Below are 23,932 nucleotides of genomic sequence, written 5' to 3'. Positions count from 1 at the left end.
GAGTTGCTACTAGCAACAGGATTTTTTCCTGTTAAAATCTGAATCCTTTCACATATATTCAGAATAAACTCTTTGAAGCAAGAGGGATTTGCTGTAAGGAAGAAACATTTGTGCTTCAATAAGAGTTTTCACTGGAATTGTATATTGCCACAGAGAATTCCTTAAGTGCCTCTGGACAGGTGGAATCTATGCTTTGCAGGTAGGCTGCTGGTTTATCTGTCCATGTTTACTGTTGTAATTTGCTCTAGATACACAGTAATTCCTTACCTAGTTTAAAATGTTTCTGCTTTTGGTTATTAAGATTCAGTAGCCGATTCAGATAATTTCCAGAGGTGAATCCTAGCTGATCTTTTAATGGTTTCTGAGTATGGTTTTTACCTTTCTGTTTTAGAAGAAGGATCACCTGCGTAGGGAAAGAAAGCTAATGTTTTAAAGTTTGAGAAGAATGCTAAGTGTACATTAATCTCCAGGTTTCCGGCAGGCCAGCTGTAGGGTCACAGCTTTACTGAAACAGTTAAAGGTCTCAATGTAATAATCTGGGGTATAGTGTTTGACCCAGTGGAGAAATCAGCATTGCCTCTGTAGTATGGATGTGATTCACAGCTGCACAGCTTTTGATGCACTTGTGTCACTGTATTAATGCTTAATTCTTGGTTAAGTATTTATCATTACTTTACTTTTTTTTAAACATTCAGTAGTTGTGACCGATGTTGCCATCATTTAACTGTGGGAAGGTGGAAGAGTTTGACTTGCTGAGTTCTTGGAAGTATCTGTTTGTGTTCATCAGCAGTGGTGCATTTGATTCACCTTTTAGAGGTTATTAGGCATATGTGTAACCAGTTTATGTTGTTTGTAAGTCTGCTGTGTGTGGACTGATTTGGTGTCTTTTCTTTGATTGTTCCTTTCTGACTAGTGCTAAGTGGATGAATATAAGAATATTAAGGTTTAACTACCGATACTGGTTCTTAGCAATGTACAGTCCAGCTCGGCAATACGTTATGATTTAAGTGACTCTAAAGATAAACTGACTGTGGTTTTAATACTGATTTAGACAGTTAACAGAGGGTTCCCATGTAAAATATTCATCAAAGAAATCCATATTATAGTTGGCAAGTTGTGTTTAGTAGTTTGACTGTTTGCTGGCACTTGCACATGGGTGCATTTAATGTGGTAGCAAAGGGCATGATGTTATACAGTTCTGAATGGCACACTTACCAGTGCTGGGCATAGGTAATTAAGTCCCTGTGTGTTATCAGGTTAGAGTCTGTGTAGTCCTGTAGGAACATTTTGCACAGTCCCTGTCCATTGAGATATTATGTCATTACATGATAGATTCTCTTCATAAAGCTTCCATATGGAGTGTCGTATTCCACAGAAGGGATAGTCTGTAGCAGAAAAGCTGATTTCTCCCATGCAGGTTTTACTTTGGATCCCACTCTGTGAGGTCTCACCTCTGTTAAAGCATCTTGCCTCTTTCATTTATCGCTGTTCATTGTATTTGATTCAACACTGCCTTCATAGTGATACAGAAGAAGCTTTTGTTACCCCTGCCATTTCTAGCACGGGATGGGGATGATGCAGAAATTCTTGTTGTCTGTTCAATCCGTCAAATTTTATTTCCATATTTGTAGCCATATTAAAATTGTAGAATAAAACACAATCATCTGTCCTCTCATTTGTCACTCACTGTAATATGAATTTTTTTTCCTTCTGCAGTGTTAACGGTGGAAGACCATAGAGTCTGTACTAAGTAATTTACAGCATATTTTATTTCTAACTCCTTTCTATTATACAGATCTATTAGTTAAAGTTTTGTTAAGTTCACCACTTCGGTAGCTTAGTTTTTCTTTCACTGGAAAAACTATACATAAATAGATACACACACACACACACACACACACACACACACACACACACACACACACACACACACTCACGCACGCGCGTGTCCAGCGTAAGACAGTAGAATGGATTGTACTGCTAGACACTTCTTCGGTTTTGTTCCCTTCTTAAAAGAAAGACAAAGTAAGGACATTTCTAGAGAATTTTATATGTATTTCATTGCATATATATGTGTCTGTGTATCCATAATAAAGTTTGTTGGCTGTAACTCTATTTTCAGGCCTCCAGTATAAAGTGGTTTAGCAAGTAAATTTTTTTCAAATTTAACCTCTTCCCCTTATCAAAGAATGGATCTCTCCTCTTCATCCATCTTCCAGTACTTTTCCACCATGAAGGTGCAGTCAGGACAGAAAATGTATTCTGATTACAGTTGCAGGTTTTCAATAAATGGTTGGTGTTATAAATCTTTTGTGCAATTTAAAATCATGACCACTTATTTTCATCCTTTATTTAGGTGAAAATTTCATTGCAGATTTTTGAGTCCGTTCAAACCCCTCCAGTTCTTGATCCTGGACCTTTATCCTCAAGCACATCCACCATCCCTACTTGAGTGTGCCTGTGGGAGATGGATCCCTTCTGATTGTAGGTTGTCATAGTGCTTATGTTATCTAGGACTAGATCATAACATAGGCCAACGTTCGGTATGTATTCATTTTAAATACATTTCCAAGAGCTGATGAAAAAAGTCTTAAATCTTTTTAAGTGACCAAGGTATTTGAGGCCCCCAGATTTTTATATATTGTAAATTGTCTTATTCTGGTCCTTGTAGAAGTTCAGTCAGCGCAGCTCCAGAAAAACCCAGGCACATTTTAGGTGGGTCAGCCAACACAAACATTAGAGGTATTTAACTCCCTTGTAAATGCACTCGCAGTGGTTTCTTTCGTTGACTTTTTAAACAGTTTGAGGAGTGGTGAACTAGCAACTGATTCAGACATTTGAGATGAGGTGGAATTATGAGACAAAGCATGTCATGACTGTAAGTCAACCTGCCTGTTAACACCTTCCCTGCTCTTCAAAAAAATTCCAGCTAGAGTGACTGAGGTACTAATTTACATAATATGTGAATATCTGTGACCTCGCAATCAAATATCTGAAAAATCCTTAATGGTATTTCCAGCTTTAATGCGCCCTGCCTCACTAAATATGTATTTCTGTTTATATCCATCCAGATGTCTTCAAACACCATTTGTCTGCCACAAGCATAGTACAACAGCCAACACAACATTCCTGTAACCCACACCTGCACTGAGTTCAGCAAATACCCACATACCTTAACCATTAACTTCTACTTTAAAGCTGTAGTTATTGACACAGTCATCAAAGACTTGTAGAAACTCTGTAAGAAAGTCCAGTCTTTCTTTCTACAAATGGCTATGTTAATAGTGTCCAAACCTTTCATACCTCCATTAAATATACATTTAATTACATGAGTGTACATTTAATTACATGAGTGTACATTTAATTACACGAGTTTGCGCCACAATTCAAACATGCTATAATAATCTCATAACATCAGCTTCCCTTGCATACCTCAGCATTAACACCCTGTTTTCAGTGTTTGACTCAACCAAGATCTTTTGGGGAAAAAAAACCCTCTTATGTAAGAGAGTATGAACAGGTATGGTGTCTTCTCTAACTCGCATCATGGCATTCACTCAGGCCAGAGTTTAGTGTTGGACAATGAGCTCTGCAGCCAGTAATTTCTACTCAGTCATGGAAGAAAGGGAACTCCTAGGTAGATTATTCATTGCTCTAGGGGAAGCATTTGAAGCCACAGATCGCATCCAACTCATTCAAAAGCTGAGCTTGACAGATTTTGCAACCAACACACTAAACTGGTTGCCATGTTACCTCAACAGTAGAACATTCATAGTCTAGTCAGGGGACTGGCTGCCGGATTTTGGAACCTTAACTACCAAGGTCCCAAAGGGATTTGTTTTAAGATAGTTTCAGTAAAGGCATTTTGTAAATATAGAAACAGTCCTAGATTTTGTATTTATAAGCTGTTTAGTAACCTCAGTTAGTCCCACCACTTGCAAAAGCATTGTGTTGTTTTATGTGTATGTGCTGTGTCGACAGAAAATGATGATATTACAGTTTCTATTGCTCATTGTATAATCTCTCTCTGAGTCAGACTGTTGGAATGACTATATCTTCTGGACAAATTCCTATTACTCCAGGTGTGGTATGTCATCATCATACCTCCCCACCCTACTCCTGCCTCAGGGTTCTTGGGTACAACCCCTCCCCCAAATTTAAGTCCTTCACCCTAACACCAATTGATGGAGTTGTCTAATGGGAGTTTGGAACAGCCCCACCCCACTTTTCTACCTTCACCATTGAAATGGGAGTTCATAGTACCATAGGATTAGAATTTACCTGCCAATAAAAGAAGACAGATATTTTAAACACGACTCAACCTGTAAACAGTCAGTGTGTCAGGATTGTGAAAAAGTGAAGTGGCTTTCTTTTGCTGGAAAACACAATTAGACATTGGATGTGAAATGTGCAATTCAAATGAAAAAGTAATTACAGGATCTGTGGCTGTTAACAGGAAGGAAGTCCAGGCCATAAAAAGTCGTTGGATGATTATTCAAAGTTACCTGAATCAAGAGCAAATAAACAGTGTCATTAGTATGTAAGTGTGGGAACATCTGTGTTGATACTTTTGTAGTCTAGCAGGAAAAGGGCAGATAGTTGAAGGGGCTCGTAGCCTGTAACTTGAGTTGTTTCAGCAGTTTTCTTTTATGCAGTGACAGTTTCTGCCTGAAATAAGTTTTGAAAGTTCAGAATGTATATTTAGGCCTCAGTACTTCTTTTAGAAATGTAGCTAGATGTTTTCTTTTTTGCAGTCCACTTGAAAAGGATTATTTTCTGTTTCTTGTATAGTTCATTGTTTCTTTGTATGCTTAACCATTTAGTATATTGCTTAATTCATTGTTTTCTAATCAAATTTATATTTATCAGTTCAGTTTTGGAGACTGAGACGGATTGCTTTTTACATAGTTATTAATTGATTACGGAGGTTGCATTACTAAATACTGACAAGCTGCTGTCATCTGCTCCATAGTGCATGCAGTGCAGTCTGGTCAGTGATTTGTGTTTGGTTTATTAGTACGAGTGAAACAGTAAGTGAGGAGGTCCCGAGCCTGGTAATCTGGGATGGTTTTCTCCTGCCAGTCTAGTTGATATGGACATCCTGAGTCAGTGTAGCAACTGCCTAATGTACATGGACAACCCTGTACTACTACCACCTAGGAACACAATTTGTGGTGGTTTTCTCCTGCCAGTCTAGTTGATATGGGCATCCTGAGGCAGTGTAGCAACTGCCTCATGTACACAGACAACCCTCTACTACTACTACCACTTAGGAACACAATTTGTGGTGGTTTTCTCCTGCCAGTCTAGTTGATATGAGCATCCTGAGGCAGTGTAGCAACTGCCTCATATCCACAGGTAACCCTCTACTACTACGACCTAGGAACACAAAATGAGAGATGCGATTACATTAAGCACCTAGAGTCATTGTTCTCTTCCCCACAAGTCAGTATATTTAGCACTGAGAAGGTTGTCAATACAAACACCACACCTCCAACACCACCGACACCTACACAACACACCCCCACATATGTGGAGGAACTCAGCAAAAAACATACCCAAACAAGAGAGACCTCCGAGGCAAAAATACATGCAAACTCCACTTCCCACCACACCACACATAGTCCATACACCTGTGTCTCACAGCCACTAAGGCCTAAATGTAAACCCAACATATTAGTCATAGGAGGCTCCATTGTGAGACACGCAGATGTACCCCTCACCAGGCTGGTTAAGGAGAAAGTCCCGATTAGTTATTTGTCGGGTGTCAGAATCTGCCAATATCACCATGCACTCAAGTCTCTCAACAAGTACTGTTATGACTCTGTAATAGTCCATGTTGGCATAAATGACTTGAGGCATACATCCCTGGACTATGTGAATAGAGACATGATCACGCTCGCTGAATGTGTGTCCCAGGCAGGTATGTTCCTAGCCTTAAGCAGCATTCTACCATTACCCAAAATGATGCCTCAGTACAAACAGAAAATGATTGACTTTAACAATTAGCTTAGTGTCTGGTGCCATTCCAAGGGGATCCAGTACCTGACAGCCTGGGATGACATGATTGACAAACCACGATGCTTTGCCAGGGATGTCCTGCATCTGCGTCACTTGGGTTTCAGGCTCCTGGCAAAGGCTCTTGCCTCCCTCATAGTGCCTTTTTTTAGGCAATGCCAGGAGGTCAAAACTACCAACATGAACATTTCATCAAAATGTACAGTGGATATAAAAAGTTTACACACCCCTGTTAAAATGCCAGGTTTTTGTGATATAAAAAAATGAGACCAGAAAAAAATAATTTCAAAACTTTTCCCACCTTTAATGTGACCTATAACCTGTACAATTCAATTGAAAAACAAACAAATCCGTTAGGGGAAAAAAATAAAAAATGTACAATAAGCTGGTTGCATAAGTGTGCACACCCTTAAACTAACACTTTGTTGAAGCACCTTTTGATTTAATTACAACATTCAGCCTTCTTGGGTAGGAGTCGATCAGCATGGCACATCCTGACTTGGCAATATTTGCCCACTCTTCCTTGCAAAAGTGCTCCAAATCTGTAAGATTGCAAGGGCATCTCTTGTGCACAGCCCTCTTCAGGTCACCCCACAGATTTTCTATTGGATTTAGGTCTGGGCTCTGGCTGAGCCATTCTAAAACTTTAATTTTCTTCTGGTGAAGCCATTCTTTTGTTGATTTGGATGTATGCTTGGGGTCGTTGTCATGAGAAAGGTGAAATTCCTCTTCATCTTCAGCTTTCTAGCAGACGCCTGAAGGTTTTGGGCCAAAAATGACTGGTATTTGGAACTGTTCATAATTCCCTCCACCTTGACTAAAGCCCCAGTCCAGCTGAAGAATAACAACCCCAGGTCATGGGATGGTGTTTTTTTGATGATGCAACGTGTTCTTTTTGTGCCAAACGTACCTTTTGGAATTGTGGCAAAAAAGTTCAGCCTTGGTCTCCTCAGACAAAAACACATTTTCTCTCATGCTTGTGGGAGACTTGATGTATTGTTTTGCAAATTCTAGCTGGGTCTGTATGTTTTTCTGTGGTAAGAAAAGGCTTTTGTCTTGCAACCCTACCCCATAGTCCAGACATATGGAGAATACTGGAGATTGTTGTCACAATTGTCACATGTATTACACAACCAGTACTTGCCAGAAATTCCTGCAGCTCCTAAAGTGTTGTTGTCGGTCTCTTAGCCTCCCTGACTAGGTTTCATCTTGTCTTTTCATCAATTTCGGAGGGACATCCAGCTCATTGCAATGTCACTGTTGTCCCATATTTTCTCCACTTTTTGATGACTGTCTTCGCTGTGTTCCATGGTCTATCCGATACTGTGGAAGTTTGTGTAGCCTTCTCCTGACTGATACCTTTCAGCAATGAGATCCCTTTGATGCTTTGTAAACTCTCTGCGAACCATGGGTTTTGCTGTAGCAGGTAACTGAGTAAATGTCAGGAAAATCCTAGTAGGACAGCTGAACGTTATTTCAGGTTAAGCAGTCTCTCTTTAATTGATGGCAAGTGTGTACCCAAGAAAACTGAATGCTGTAATTAAATCAAAAGGTGCTTCAGCAAAATGTTAGTTTAAGGACGTGCACACTTATGCAACCAGCTTATTGTTCATAGGTTCATAGGTTCATACTAGGCTATCTGCCCTGGGGCAATTATAAGCCTAGCCCGATTCTGTATGGCTTACGCCACCCCTTGATTTGAGTATACTGTGCCCTTTTTAAGGTTTAGTTTACTGTGCCTCTGTCTAATAGTGACACGGGAGTAATCCCTGGGACAAACCTACGATCCCCCATCCACTTATCGAGATTCTTCTTGAAGAGATTCAGTGAGGTGCTCTGCCTCACATGAACTGGAATTCTATTCCAGAGCTCTGGGTTATGAACCTGTCCCTCCAGCAAGTTCTATTTATTTCTGTGCTGAGGTTCAAGTCCCTCGTGGCTCTAAAGGATTTAGATTTACTGAGGTGGAGCATGTCCATTAATTCTGGATTTGACATAGCTTTGTATGTCAGGCATAGATTGCCTCAAGTAGGCGGTATGCAACTGAGTAGAGCTGGAGTTTTTAACCGAGCAGCATATGGCATCTGTTTGAGACCCTTGATCCTCTTGGTGAGATACTTTTGGGGTCTTTCTAATTGCTGCAGGTGTCGGGTAAGGTACATCCCAAAAGGGCATTGTATTCTATGATGGGCCTGATGAGGGATGAATAAAGGGGCACGATTACCTCTCTTGATCTAGATGTGAAACCCTTCGTGATGAGGTGGGCTATGTAGAAGGTCTTTCTAACCACTTTGGCAATGTGATTTTCAAAGGAGAGATTGCTATCAACTTGGGTCCCCAGGTCCCTAATAACTTTCTCTGTACTTAATGGGTTTCCGCCTATGTGGTAATTTGTGGGCACATTGTTTTGCCAAAGGGTATGACTATACATTTTTTGGCATTTAGCTTTAAACCATGGCGCTGGCACCAGTTATCTGTCTCTGTGAGACCTTTTTGAAGGATGTTTGTGTCAGCTGGAGAGTTGATTATGGCACCCAGTTTGCAGTCGTCTGCGAACTTGGTGAGCCATAGTCCTCCCACATTTGCCTGTACCTCGGAAAAGTATATACCGAACAAGAGTGGTCCCAGGACAGAACCCTGTGGGACGCCACTTGTGACCGGTTTCGAGTCTGACATGGCTCCAGCAACTCTCACTCTGTGGGTTCTGTCTTTGAGCCAGTTTGCGACCCATCTTGTGACATAGGGGTTTATATTTAAGCTGGATAGCTTATCTAGGATGCCAGTGGGGTATTGTGTCAAATGCCTTTGCAAGGTCCAGATAGGCTGTGTGGACTACCTTCCCTTCATCTATGGCTTTGGTGACTGTTTCAAAGAAGTCAACCAGGTTCAAAAGGCAGGATCTGCCCTTGACAAAGCCGAACTGGGTAGGATCTAGTGTCTGTAGGTCCCCAATGTCTTTGTTTATGAGCTCCATGATGATCCTCTCCATAGCCTTGCAGACTAAGCTAGTCAGGCTTATGGGGCGATAGTTTCCAGGGTCCGTAGAGGCTCCACCTTTGTGGAGTGGGACCACTGTTGCTGTCACGCCATTCTGTGGGCACATATCCTGTAGTGAGGCTGAGATTGTATAGCTGTTTTATTTGAGGGATTAGTTCCTCTTGTAGTTCATGTAGGACGCAACCTGGGACGCCATCTGGTCCCATGGAGGCAGTGTTTTTTGCTTTGGAGAGGGCACCCTTCACCTGAGCATCTGAGATGTTTGGGAGGCAGCCCTCTGCCGGGATAGATACTTACTCTTTTGGGGTGGAGAAGTTTGCACTGAACCTATCTGCCAGGATATTGGCGATGTCTGTGGGTTCAGTGTGTTTAGAATCAACTCAGAACAAGTCTGGGAGTTGCATCCCAGGTTTCTAACATAACTGAAAAAAGCCTTATGATTGTCTTTGGTGTCCTGTGCAATTTTTCTCTCGAAGCTGGCCTTGGAGGATTTTATGAGGGATCGTAATTTTTGCTAGTACTGATCAGAGATGCCTTCCTATTAGGGATTTTGCTCTATCATGTAGTAGCTTTCTCCTTCTGTTGTACAGTTTATTTATGGCAGGGGTCCACCAGACTGGGCCTGCCTTTGGATGATTGGTTCTTGGTTTTGTTTGGGATAGAATGATCCATGCATTCCTGGAGATGTCCGTAGAATGCATTTATATAGGATTCTGCAGTTTGGGCTGTAGTTTCCACTGGCCCTGGGGCCTTGAAGGATTCCACTTCGGTTTTGAGAAGTGAGAAGTTCGCTTTTGAGAAGTTTTTCACTGTGGTTTTCTGGGCTGGGGTGGGGTCGGGATGTGGACATCCAGTGAAATTAATTTATGGTCTGATCTTACCAATGAGGGATATACTTCTGGTGTGGAGCATAGAGTCCCCATGTTGGTAATGATCAGGTCTAGTATGTTGTCCCCTCTTGTGGGAGTGGTGACTAGTTGTTCCATAGCATTTGAGTTTATAATTTCCAGGAATCTTTGTGCTAAGGTGCTGGGGCTTGAGTAGTGCTTCCAGTCAATGTTTGGGTAGTTGAAGTCGCCCAATATAATGGTGTTCGGAGAGATCTTCATGTTCTCCAATGTTTTCAGAAAAGCCAAATGGGATTCCTGACTTTGAGAGGGTGGTCTGTAGGATGCTATAAACTGAAAAGCAGTCTTGCCCACTGTTAGTTGCACATGGATGGTCTCCAATACTTTGTGCTATGCCACTAACCTGGAGGTGTGGATATCCTTGATAAATATGGAAACTCCCCCTCCTTTTGTGGTTCGGTCCGGGTTTTGGGGCCGAAAAGCATGATATGAGGTATAGCCTGGTAGTGCTGGGGTGCTCTCTGGAGCCTTGAACCAGGTTTCTGTCACTGCACAGATATCGATGTTCTCCATACTGAGGAGAGCTTCAAGTGCGTGCATCTTGAGGTTAAGACTTCTGGCGTTTAGCAGCATTACCCTTAGTTTCTCGTTCCTTGTGCTGTCTGTGGGGGTGGGTTTGACTTTTGAGCCTTGCCTAAAAAAGGCACTATGGGGGTGGCAAGAGCCTTTGCCAATATCCGAAAGCCCAGTGGTGACAGGTGCAAGCCGTGCTTGTCGAGCATGTCATCGCAGGCTGACAGACACTGGATCCCCTTTGAATGACACCAAAATTTTAGCCAGTTGTTAAAATCGATCATTTTGTCTTTGTACTGTGGCATCATTCTAGGTGAGGGTAAGATGCTGCTCAAGGTCAGGGTCATACCAGCCTGGGCTACATGATCAGAGAGCTCCTCTATGTCTCTCTTCATGTAGTCCAGGGAGGTCAGGTCATTCACACCAGCATGTACAATGACTGAGTCATATTTGTATTTGCTTTGGAGTGACCTGAGTGCTTGCGTTATGTGTCGGATCCTAGCACCCGACAGGCAGCTCACTGTGACCTTCTCTTTATTCAGCCTGGTGAGCGGGACGTCAGTGTGTCTGACAATAGAGTCACCTATAACAAGAGTATCAGGTGTGTTATTCAGCCTTAAGGGCTGTGGCTGCTTGGCACACTGACTTTGTGGGTTATGTGTTGTGTGTGTTTTGTTTTGAGGTAGGTTTTTTTTATTTTTTTATATTTTTCCCCTAACAGACTTGTTTGTTTTTTTATTGAATTGTATAGGTTATAGGTCACATTAAAGGTGGGAAAAGTTTTGAAATGATTTATTGTGGTGTCATTTTTTTTTTTATATCACAAAAACTCTGCATTTTAACAGGGGTGTGTACACCTTTTTATATCCAAATTAAATGCCATTCTGCTAAGTGCTAGGGGTCTAAACATGAAACTGCACTCATTGCAAGCATTGTTAACCCTGGAAGATGCTGACATTTGTGCAGTCACAGAAAACTGGTTCAAAGCTGCGGAGAGCACCCCAGCTGTACCAGTTACTCATCCTGTCATACAGTCAGACCCCAAACTGTGGGCAGCAGAGGAAAAGGAGGTGAAGTTGCAATATATATATACATATATATATATACATATATATATATATATATATATATATATATATAAACATCTCCAGGCTGGTCAAACAGTATGATGCACAGGAAATAGCTAGCTATAGGCCTCCAACTTTGACTTAAAATGCCCACTCCACCTATCTGGACCTCTTCGGATCTATCAAGATTCAACCCTTTACCCTGATCCTAGGTGACTTGAAGTATCCAGCCATAGATTGAAAGAAATACTGTGCCAAAACATAAATGCCCAGAGATTCCTTGATTTCGTCAATACAAATACCTTGGACCAGTAGATTGACTCCCCCAAAAGAGGTGAAAATATCTTGGAGTTAGTAATAACCAACATGAGTAACCACTGCAGCATCCCTACAGTGTCATCATCCTTTGTAAGATCCGACCACAGAACAAACACTTTCGAAGTCAACATCTCCCCCGACCCCCCCCCCCCAGCTAGGGTCAAACAAAAAACTTTTCCAAAGCTGATTACAACCTCCTGAGGGAAGGTATAAACAGCTTCACAGCCCCTCCCTCTCCATAGGAACTGGCACATATGTCTGAACCCACACCAAAGTGCTATATGAGCATTTATATAGCTGTATGGAATCAGGAATACCCAACAGGACAAAAGCATCATCCACGAGGAAGAGTATATCTGTGTGGTGAACATCTGCAATAAATAAATTCTGTAATAAAAGGAAAAAATTGCTGTCCAGGACCAAGAAGAAGTAGGTGCCCAAGTGGAAGCAATCTCTCCTCAGACTGAACAAGCAAATAAGAGCACTAGTGAAATTCTACAAAGCAAAGTTCGTGTCCAAACTGGCCACATCTAAAGGCAGTCATAAGGCCTTCACATATGTCCGCAGTCTTAGGGGAAGCACCCAGATCTGCTCAGAACTGATGTTCAAGGACACCACATACACAAATGCTGTAGATAAAGCCAACCTGCTGGCAGACTGGTTCGGTGTAAGCTTAACCCCCCCATCCCCCACATCAGTAAAACAGGATGTCCCCAGTACCTGACCCCCTCCCCTTATCTCTAGGGAGCAAGTCTACAGTACCCTCTCAAAGGCAAAAAATACAGCCTCCATGGAACCTGATAACATCCCAGGCCGCTTCCTACATGAACTCAGGCAGGAACTTGCAGCACCATTAGGCACCCTAGTCAACCAAAACCTGAGTACGGGCTTTGTCCCAGCCGAATGGAGGACAGCCACTGTCATCCCTTTGCATAAACGTGGAGCATCCATCAAACAAGGAACTAGACCCATCAGCCTAACTAACCTGATCTGCAAGGCCATGGACCAGATTATCATGGCCCTCATTAACAAGGACATTGGCAACCTCTAAACACTCTATCCCACACAGTTTGGTTTTGTCAAGGGAAGGTCATGCCTGTTAAATTTGTTCAACTTCTTTGAGACAGTCACCAAGGCCATGGACAACGGGAAGATGGTGCAGACCGCCTACCTTGACCTGGCCAAAGCCTTTGATACTATTCCCCCTATTGATACTATTCCCCACTTGGGTATAACAGGTAAACTCTCTCAACTAGGCATCAGTCCATATTTTACCAGATGGGTACCATCAATCCATATGTTACCAGATGGGTACCAAACTGGCTCCCTGATAGAACCCACCTGGTCAAAATAGGGAAAGCCACCTCAAGCAGTAGACCCACAACAAGCAGTCTACCCTAGGGATTGATCTTGGGGCCTCTGCTGTTTGGGGTATATTTTTCTGAGGTGCAGGTCAAAACCAGTGGGCTGTGGCTGACCAAATTTGCAGATGATTGCAAGCTGGGTGCTGTCATCAATTCCCCTAGTGATTTGGACATCCTCCAAGAGGGTCTCGCCCAAACAAATGACTGATGCCAGAAAGATGGTTTCAAACTGAAGGCCAAAAAGTGCATCATCATCCCCTTTGGGGAGAGTGACATCCTCACAAATTATCACATTGCATGCTTAGGAACTTATTATCAATCAGTTGTGAGAGACTTGGGTAGCCAGTTTGATCTCAAACTGACTTTTACCCACCATATTGCCTTCGTTGTATGGAAAGCTTTCTACATGGCCCACCTCATTAGTAAGGGTTTTTCATCCAGGGACATTGTGTGATAACATCCCTGTAGTCTTCCCTTATAAGACCCATTATTGAGTACAATGCCCCTTTCGGCATGTACTTTACAAAGCACGTGCAGCAGCTGGAGAGACCACAGAGGTACCTCACCAGGAAAATCCAGGGCCTCAAACATCTGCCCTACACAGATAGGCTAAAGGCCCTATTCCTCTGTCAGAGGCGACCTGACCTATGTCTGGCATACAGAGCAATCTCAAACCCCAACTTGATGGGATTGCTGCATATCCACAAGTCAAGCTCTGCTCGAGTAACCTGCACATGCGTCCTCAACCTGGTATGTGACATCAGTAAGACTTGGTGGTGGGACAGATTTCTGTTCCAGGAACTCCCCCTTTTGTGGAATAGACTCCCTCTACATGTCAAGCAGAGTACCTCATTAACTCTTTTTAAGCACAATGTGGATAACTGGATGGGGAACAGAAAATACACCCCTGGGATTTCACCTGTGTTCCTGCTGGACAGTGGCATAAGATACTGACTTATTTGAACATGGGCTAAATTCTTGAGTAGGCTTATAAGGGCCTCAGGGCCAATAGCTTAGTAACATCCTATGAGCCTATGGAGGCAGTTAACTCCTCTGAGACGTGACAGAAGGGAACAGTGCTAGAGTATATCACCAATTTTCCCTGGAAAGAAGTATGTGTGTGCATAAGTATGTAAAACTTCAAGTGCAGTTACTGTGGGCAAATCGGCGGTAAAACAGAGGTGAGAAAGGGGGAATGGGGAGCTAGGCCAAGACTCTACTCAGTGGACTAGTCAGTTTGGAGCCTCTTCTAGGATATGACTGGTGAAGGTCCATATGCAGGTCAGCAGTGGATATTTCCTACAGGCTGTTGTGGACAAGGCTGTTCTAGGAGGTTACTTAGTTTTTCATGTTTATGTCACTTTTGTACATTTTAACCTGTTTAACACTGGTGGTCTAGAGGGACCATTTTCGTGGTGTTCATTCACATTGGTTGGCAGTGATGGAATTCAACCCCCCATCTCTCTGCCACCTTTCTTTGCCCCTTACTTTGGCAATGACATCTGTCCTTAAATCTACTCTTTCTTACACCCCAGATGAGACTTAAGTGGAGTGAAGATAATGGAGCCATTCTCTTTGCACAACAAAACTCCAGAGCACTGCAGGCAGCCTAAGCAGTCCATCCTTAAGGATTCCACCAATGCTGCATGGGAAAATTCAAACACTGTTGTCTCAGATTATAGGAAGGGAGGGACATCATAATGTCTAACCCCTCCCCCAGGGAGTGTGCCATCTGAGTGGAGACTCAAATCCCCAACATCATGATCTTGGCAGTAGTTGTGAGATGCTAACCCAAGAGGCTGCACTGGTCCACACTTCAAACAATTTGTCATGGATGATGGGCTAATTTGAGAAGACAATGTTGGTATCCTCAACACATGCCAAGAAAGCTATGAACTATCTGACCCACAAACTGTATCTCCAGTGTGATCCATCAGATGGACTGTAGTTTATAGCTAATGAACTTCCTTCAAGGTCACTGAAAGATCAGATTAAGGCACAGGCATCCACATCAACCATACTTACTAATACCTAATTACCCTTATGGTGTACTTGAGGATAAATGCTGTGGCAGACAGTTCAACAGGAACTAGAACTGGTTGTCATTTTGCATAATTCCATAGTCCAGCCTCTCTCTTGTCTAATTATTAGATCTATCAAGGAAGCATGTGTTCCTTCTCCAGGTAAAAAAAATTCTTAATTATCCACTTTCATAAAGGAGGGACCTCATCTGATATAACCACTTTCAGACCTATAGCCATGTTATTCCTTTTGCAAAAATTATGGAGAAGTGCTTTCACAAGCAACTTCGACACATCCTTCAGGAAAAGCTACTGACCACCACACAGAATGATTTTAGACCAGCCCATAGCACTACCAAAGTGTTAACAAAGCCAGACACAAAGGCAAACTTGTTTCCTCTGTATCCCTTGATGTCTCTCTTAAGCTTTAGATCTAGTCTCTCACCAAAGTCTCTTTGCCAAATGTCTTCTGTTGGGCTATAATAACCCAAACTATGATTTAACATAGTAAATAGCCAATAGATACCAGTTTATTAAATAGCATTCTCCCTTTTCTCACTTCCTGTCAATGTTGGCATGCCACAGGGCTCCACTCTTAGCCTTCTGACCTTCAAGACATTCATTAACAATCTACTCCTCTCAGCAAACTTGTCTTAAACAATACACTGAGGATTCTACCCTAAAATGAATTTCCATCAACCGAATACATCATCTGAGAATTACTCAAGAAGCCTTTAACTCTGCTGAAAGGTGGTTACATGATAATCGCCTGCTACTAAATCTCCCAAAAATAAATTCTCTTTTTTTCCAAAATCCCATTTCCATTAAAAAAATAACTTACAAATGTTCTCCTTAAATAATACCATGATTGAAGTTGCCTCACTACAAAACTACTTGGCATGACAATCAACGACCATTTTAAATTTGATTTACATATCCACAACATCAAGAATACCCACCAAACACTAGGTACCCTTTATAGCATAAAGAAATTCCTTATAAACTTTGCCAGCATAACTCTAACTACCACTTGCCTCTTACCCTGTCTCATATATGAAGCCATTATTATGACCAGCCTACAAGCCTCACTTGGTTCTAAACTTGTACCATGCTGCAACAATCACTAGATTTGCTTACAGTAATCCTTATTAGACCCACCAATGTTTAGCACTAAAAATACTTAACTGGCTGGAAATTCACTACATATCAGATACTCAATTCATCTTAACCCACAAAATCAGCAGTATCCCTTCCACGTACCTAGCAATTAGCACCATATTATGATGCCAGCTTCCAGACCATCCCCTTTGGTCAAATGATACCATCTACAAACCAGAAAATTCTGCTGGAGTCGCTCTGAATTCCATTAGAGTTGCTAGAACATGGAACAAAATTCCTATATCAGTCAAGTCTGTATTACATTTTCATCCTTTCAAATAATTACCAAAAAGACTCCCTTTCTGCTCCCTGACTTTGTCTCTTCTATTCATCTGGGAAATAACTTTCCTGACACCCTTCATCACCTTTTTTTTTTTAAACACCTTTATTGAATTATCACTCGAGAACTAGGCAAACGTGCATTTATATAAAAGAAAACCAATCATATTAAAATGTTCCCAGTTACAAACAATATATCACACACATTCTTTTGTGTAACAATCATCAATCCAACATTACATAAATTGCTCAATTCCTGTCTCCTGTTAAACCTCACTCCTCTTCTAAAACATTATTCTGTGTGTATTTTTCCCGCGAGTTCCATTTTTTTCTATGTCATTTGCTCCTATCCTTTTCTGAAGATCCCACTTCAGTTCTTTTATCTGTGTTACAATATTCAATACTTCAGTACAGTTGGTTTAGACTTTGATTTCCATTTTCTAGTAATTGCTTTTTTGGCAGCCAATTTGACAAGGCCTTACTATGTCTAGCCAATTCAGATTCTGTTTCCCAGCTCAAAAAAATCATTTCCTTAGTTACACCCATTCACTCATCCAATATTTCTGGGAATACTATGTAGGGATCTTTTTTTAAAAGTGTGCCAACTCATTAGACTCCCAAAACATATCTTCCCAGTTGCCTCTTTCTTCCATGTCACGCCCAAGGAAGATTTCTTTGGAGTCTGCTTAGGGTATAAACATAATCTTGCAAACACTTCCAAATAAAGATCCTAAGTCTTCTAGACTTTGCTTCATATTTGGGAGCCATACATTTGCCCTCCCATTGTTGTCTTGTGAATTGCTTCTCCATTCTCTCTCTTCCCAATCTTATTTAACCACTTCTCATTGATTCCTATAGTTATCATGCAATATTTCATACACCCTAGTAATATTATCCCTTTTTAACAGCAGCTTCTTCTCTAGATTCAACTAAAAACTTAACCAGAGCAAGTGTTTTACTTAAGATTCCCCTACCTCTTTCTGTTTGCCTGTACTATGTTATCAATCCCTGTAAGGAAAGGCAGTATGTAGCCAACAGCCCAAATATTTTCTTGGCCTCTTCCCATTCTATTACTTTTCCTCTCTAATTATTTGTTCCCAATACCTTGCCTGCTTTTCCTGTTTTCTCCAGTAAATTCCAGGCCCCTTTTGCTATTCTCAGTAACACTAATTGCAGTCATCCCTATTGGCAGAATCTCCTTTCTCCATTCTAGTGTTGGCTTAGTTCTTAGAATATTTTTGATACTTTATGAATATGATATTCTGCATAGTTAGTGTTCTCCGTAAGGATCTGCATCCACTACAGAAATCCATTTGTATAAACTAAAAGTACAAAGAAAACAAAAATGCAGATGCCAGAGAGCAATCCAAAACATTTAATCAAGATAAGAGCTTTCATTCAAAGATTGAAACCTGAACTTCATTAGAGAAAAATATCCCTCAGAGCTGCATTTATGTAACTATCAAATACCATCTATTGACCACACAGTCATATTATAAGTGGATAAAAGACAAAAAAATAATTAACCCCAAGTTACCTTAAGAAAAGGTGCTTTTTTTTCAATAGAGGTGGTAATTGGTCTGCCTTTTTGGAAAAATGTGAACACTATTGACAGTTGTTAGATGCTTCTAAGGTATAAATGATAGTGTCTGTTACCAGTCTGTTGACAAAAAGAAAGAGGATATGAATTTAATAATGTTTGATTTTAGTTTGTATATTTTATTATGAGGTAATGTGGGGTTATTTTTTGTTTTATGTACTTGTATTTTGATTGGATGGTCAATAGATGGCAGTATTTGATAGTTATATAAATGTGTCTCTGCAGGACCTTTTTACCTGATGAAGTTTCTTTCCTTTTGTGAACGAAAGTGCTTATAATTTGCATTAAATTATTTTGATTGTGGTCTGTCATCTACATTTTCTTTTTGTAATGATCTGCATCTAAACTCCCAGTCTCTCCTTATTTCTTGTGTATCCCCCATTTCATTATCATCATTTTCCACTTTGACTTATAGCTTTCTGCTTGTGCTGTAAAAAGGAGCCTTAACCATGTAACTCTGAAATATCTATTCGAGTCAGGTAATCCCAAACCTCCTTGTTCAATTGCAAGGATCAACTTATCCCACTTGACTCTTGCCCTCTTCCCCTCCCAGATAAAATCCCTCAACTCTTTATTAATTGCTATCCACAACTTTCCTCTGGTTGATAAAGAAATATGCCTGACTTGTGTATAAAACTAAAGGCACTAAAAACACTTTCACTGCTTGTATCTTCTTATGCATATCCATAAAACAGAGATTCCAGTTTTTCAGTTTTAATTGTTTAGTCTCTTCCCACAGATCCTTAGCTGTCGTATCAGAATCCTTTCTAATACATACTCCTAAATATTTCATTTTATATTGTCCCCATAAATGAGTATTGCTGAACCAAATTATGTGTGACTAGATATTTTACAGCTATTGCCTGTGTTTTAGCTTCATTAATTTTGTATCCAGAAAATGCTTGAAACAGTCTCAGAATGTACCACAACAGTGAAATGCCCTTTTCTGTTTTTGTCAGGTACAAAATATCATCTGCAAATAACACTAATTTTTCTTGATTACCATTCAGATTATATCCTTGTATATCTGACTCCCTTATTTTCTATGCCAGTGGTTCTAAATATAACTCAAGTATCGATGGGGAAAGTGGACACCCCTGCATGGTCTCTTTGCTAAAACAGAACTTATCAGAGAGGCCCCCCCCCACCATGTTCTCTTCTGATCCCTCCTATATCTTCCTAATCATCCTCATATATTCTCTTAATCAGCCTTATTTTATCAGGGAAAGTAAATTCTTCCATCGCCCTGCTCATAAACTCCCAGCTTACTCAGTCAAATGCTTTCCCTGCATCAAGATCCACCAACAACAATGGCATTTTCTTACATCCCTCTGAATCATCATTCTGATAATGTTGTCAAATGTCTGCCTTCCCTCCACAAAACCACACTGATCCATATCCATCAGTTTTGGCATCACCTTTGCCATTCTTGTAGCCATTATTGACATAAACACTTTATAAACATAGTTTAGAATTGAAATGGTCCTATATGAAACTGGATAGGATGGGTCTTTACCATCCTTGCGTATTAAAGCCACCAAAGCATTCTTCTCCTTTTAAAGTACTGTTTAACAAAACCTTCCAGATCTTTATCAATGTCTTCCTTCCTAGCTTCCAAACTTCCACAGGAATACCATCTACTCCTGGAAACTTTCCTGAAGATTGGTTATGCATAACCATTTTTATCTCGTCTCCTCTTAGTAATTGAGACTCATCTACCTGTAACCTTGGCATATTTAATTCTTACACAAACATTTCCCTTTGTACTTTTTCTTGATTTCCGCATTTCTCTGCTTTATACAAATTTTCATAACATTTCCAAAATCTTTCTAATATCTCTGTAGGATCCTTGTTATAGGCTCCCTAAGTTTAGCAACAACCCTTTCTACTTTCTGTTGCTTGACCAATTTGTACGAAATGCTCTTGTGTTCTGAAGTTATCCAAAAAAAAAAAATCAGTTGCTTTACAGGAACCTTTCTAAATTCATACACGTTGCACCTCTTGTTGTTCTGGGAAATTCCCTGTTCTGATGTACTTTTACCTTTTGTGAAGCCCCTGCACTGGCCCAGTAATCAAGGAGCCTCAATCCTCACCACTAGCAGCAGTGAGGGACGTGCACATTGGGAGGATAAATACACACACACAGTAAAGTACAGTTTCCATTAAGAGCACACAGAGATCACAGTCAGTCTGGGGCTGGTTTCTCCCTCTTTCTCCAGATCCCCAGTAAGACTGTCCACTGGCACAGCTGTGGGGTACAGAGCTCAGCTGAGTGGCCAAGCTAAGACCTCCAGCACCCTCACTGTCCAACCAGTGCTTCGTGTCCCTGCCCAAGTAGCTCACACACACACACACACACACACACACACACACACACACACACACACACACACACTTTGAGATTTGACTTGTATACAAAGCCACAGACACTCATGGAGAAGGCTGGCACAGGTGTACTAGCTATGCCCCCTTCTGACCAGTCTATGAGGTAGTTATCACTGCCACCAGCCAGCTCTTCGTCAGCTACTCTAAGGCCCTTACCAAAGGGTGCCCAATCTTACTGTGTAATGTTACTGTTATCCAAATGGTAAGTGTGACCAAGACTTTCAAGGCTACTGGAGTGTCCCATACAGTGTAACCAAATACATATGCAATTACTCTAAGAGCTTAAATATCTCTAAACAAACCAGCCACAATTAAAAGGTGTAAATATATTTAATAATTAATAAAAGAACAAGACTATATTCAGTAACTCAGCACAGTGACTACAGAGTTTAGAATCACAGGAAATATTTTAAAACAACATTCAGGACAGTCTCAAATAAATACAGAAAACATCTAAACTAATATTACTATATTCCTGTCTATTTCTAAAAGAAATTACTTTTTCCTAGTTACTTACTATTAGCAAGGCAAGTGCTGATGAGAGGGTGTTTTCAGTTCCAAACACAAATACAAAAGGCACAGTGTCTCAGACAGTTCCCAAATTAATATCAAAACATTACTGCTGGGTCAGCTGGATGACATCACTCTTTGTCAGCTGCCTTCAGTTCCCAGGCTAACAGAAACCAACATCTCTGTGTCAGAAATACTAATCTCTCAGATGTACAGCTGCTAGGAAGTCACAGAGCAATACAAACTTTTTATTTGAAACCTAGTAATTACCTCTGTTTCAAGACAAGAAGAAAATTTTTTAGCTCTAGACATCCTATCTGCTTACTGCTTTAACTAACCTCCTATAGCACATCATAAAACACTTTACTTTTCAACTTATTTTCTTGAAGCGTTGCAAGTTAACTCTGAACTCTGTATGTTCCAGCTTCTGCCATTAAAACATACATTGGCATAGGCATATAGTGTACATCCATTTCTGTTCTTTCCCAGGAGGGTACAGTGTGGTTACATTCTTGAAGCTCAGTACATAAAGTACAGTCTTCTTACAGTTTTTAAGACAAGCATATGAATTGTATCACTATTCACAAACGACATATGAGTATTTACAAAATTCCAGACAGCTGGTCTGGCAGTGTCACATCTCCCTTCCCAGAACACTCAAACTAGTTTTTCAAGTGACCCCTGAAAACGTTTGTACAGGTTGAGCCTATCTTGGGAATGCCTTACCCCATTTGCTGTGTTGAGATTCCAGCTGCCTTGGCATTGCTGATGCCAGCACTGTGCTCCACTGTCCCATCATATGCCTGCAACCCTAGGCTCCACAGTAGTAATTTGGGATTTTCCTGGCTGGCTCCCTGTAGTCATAGATCCCCCTCAGACTCCTCCTGCCTTGTACTGCAGATACTTAGCACAAGGGCCTCCCTGTCATGGTAAGGTTTCATCATGTTAACATGTTACAGTCTGTGCCCCTGTCTCCTGCCTAGTAGTTCTACCATGTAGTTAACATCACTGACCTTTCTTACCACCTTGTAATTCCCCTTCCAAGCTGTGTGCAGCTTGTTGTGTCTGACAGGAATGAGAACCATTACTTGCTGCCCTACAGCATACTCTCTAGATCGAGCATTCCTGTCATAACCCGTCCTTTTTCTGCTGTTGGGCTTCTGCAGGTTTTCCTGGGCTAAGCCCATGAGTTCCATGAGCCTTATCCTGAGGTTTAGGATGTATATCACAAAAGAATCCTTGTGGGATTCACACTCACCCTCCCACTCATCTCGAATCAGATCTAGAGGTCCCCTCACCCTATGTTCATACAGCAACTCAAAGGTTGAAAAACCTGTGGATTCCTAGGGAACCTTTCTAAAAGCAAACAACAGATGGGGCAAATATTTGTCCCAGTCCCTCTTAAACTGGTCTGCAGATGCCTGTAGCATCGTCTTGAGTGTAGAGTTTAACCTCTCAACAAAGCCATTTGTCTTGGGATGGTAGGGGGTGGTCTTTAGGTGCTTCACCCCACAGTACTTCCACAGACAAGTCAACAGGTCCGACATGAAATTGGCACCTCTGCCAGTCAGTATTCCTTTTGGGAAATGTACCCTGCTGAAAATCTAACAAAGCATTTGCCACCTGTCTCAATGGAGGACAGAGCCACTGCCTCAGCGTATTTGGTAGCATAATCTACTACCACTAGGATATACTTTTTCCCTATGGAACTTGGGGTACTCGGAGGCCTCACAGTATCCATAGCTACCCTCTGAAATGGCTCCTCAATCACAGGCAAAGGCATCAAAGGAGCTTTCACCTTGTCTCCTGCCTTGCCTACCTTTTGACACTGCTCACAGGTCCTGCAGTACACTATTACATCTCTGGAAATCCCAGGCCAGTAGAAGTTCTGCATAAGACGCCTCTTTATACGTTTTATGCCTATATGACCTGCAAAGGGAATGCCATGGGTTATGGCTAGAAATGGCAGATGGTAGGCTCTGGGCACTACCAACTGCTGTATTCTCTCACCCTCTAGCCCTACCTCAGCGGTCTACACTCTGTACAGTAACCCTTTGTCCCAGTGTACAGATTCCCCCTTCCCTTGAGAATCAGGTGCCTCACTAGCTACCCCCCTAAGGCCTTGTAATGTAGAGCCTGAGAGCTGAGTCTGTCTCAACTCTCTTTTTATAACCCTTCCCAGCTCCCCTTCCTCAGGAAGTCTGGTATCCCCTGACAGCAGTGCCTCACTGTCAGCCTGGGTACTACTACCCACCTCTGTCCTTGCAGTCAGTCTGTCCAAGGGAACATCATTACCCACAAGCAGCTGTGGCTCACCTTCAGTCTCACTGCTACAGGGTAGCTCCCTCCCTGAAGTAACCACCTCACCAGTCCTGGCTGTAAGTGTTCACTCTGTCTGGGTCTCCCCCAGGCTACCAGACCCATATGCTTGTCTCCAAGCAAGACTGCGTGCAACTGGCATGCACACATGGTACTGCATTATCAAAATCATTCCTTATCAGGGCATCTGCAGGGATATCCTCAGACACACCTACTTGCTTGTTTCCTTTTCCACCCTCCCAGTCAAGGTGAACCCTAGCCAAAAGTATTTGGAATGGGGTCCCTCCTAAAGCTGTGACTGGAGTAGATTGCCCAGGCAAATAGTGCTCCTCTGTAACCACTGCAGACTTTACAAAGGATAGGTCAGAGGCTGTCTCTCTTAGCCATGGCCTCTTTCCCATTCACTAAGATAGGACACTAAGATAGGATATAACCTCTTGTGGTAGTTTGGTACCTTTGTTGTCTCAAGACAACT

At 41.6% G+C, this 23,932-nt stretch overlaps 1 long non-coding RNA gene across 4 annotated transcripts in view; it reads left to right on the top strand.

The window, feature by feature from the left end:
- Nucleotides 1-23,932, top strand: part of LOC122804167 — a 923,101-nt gene that overhangs the window by 108,930 nt on the left and 790,239 nt on the right. The window contains exon 1 of one of the 4 annotated variants that reach the window (XR_006365193.1): nt 37-199. The exons of 2 other annotated variants lie outside the window; for them this stretch is intronic. This is a non-coding gene — a long non-coding RNA (uncharacterized LOC122804167). Of the gene's footprint in view, nt 1-36; nt 200-23,932 lie in introns of those variants that run through there. One more of the 4 variants, XR_006365191.1, reaches the window with a different exon arrangement.

This window comes from Protopterus annectens, chromosome 6.part0 (assembly GCF_019279795.1).
Source record: "Protopterus annectens isolate FY-2018-M chromosome 6.part0, PAN1.0, whole genome shotgun sequence".
NCBI lineage: Eukaryota > Metazoa > Chordata > Ceratodontiformes > Protopteridae > Protopterus > Protopterus annectens.
The sequence above is the reverse complement of the archived record's forward strand: the minus strand, read 5'-3'. Positions and strand labels throughout refer to the sequence as shown.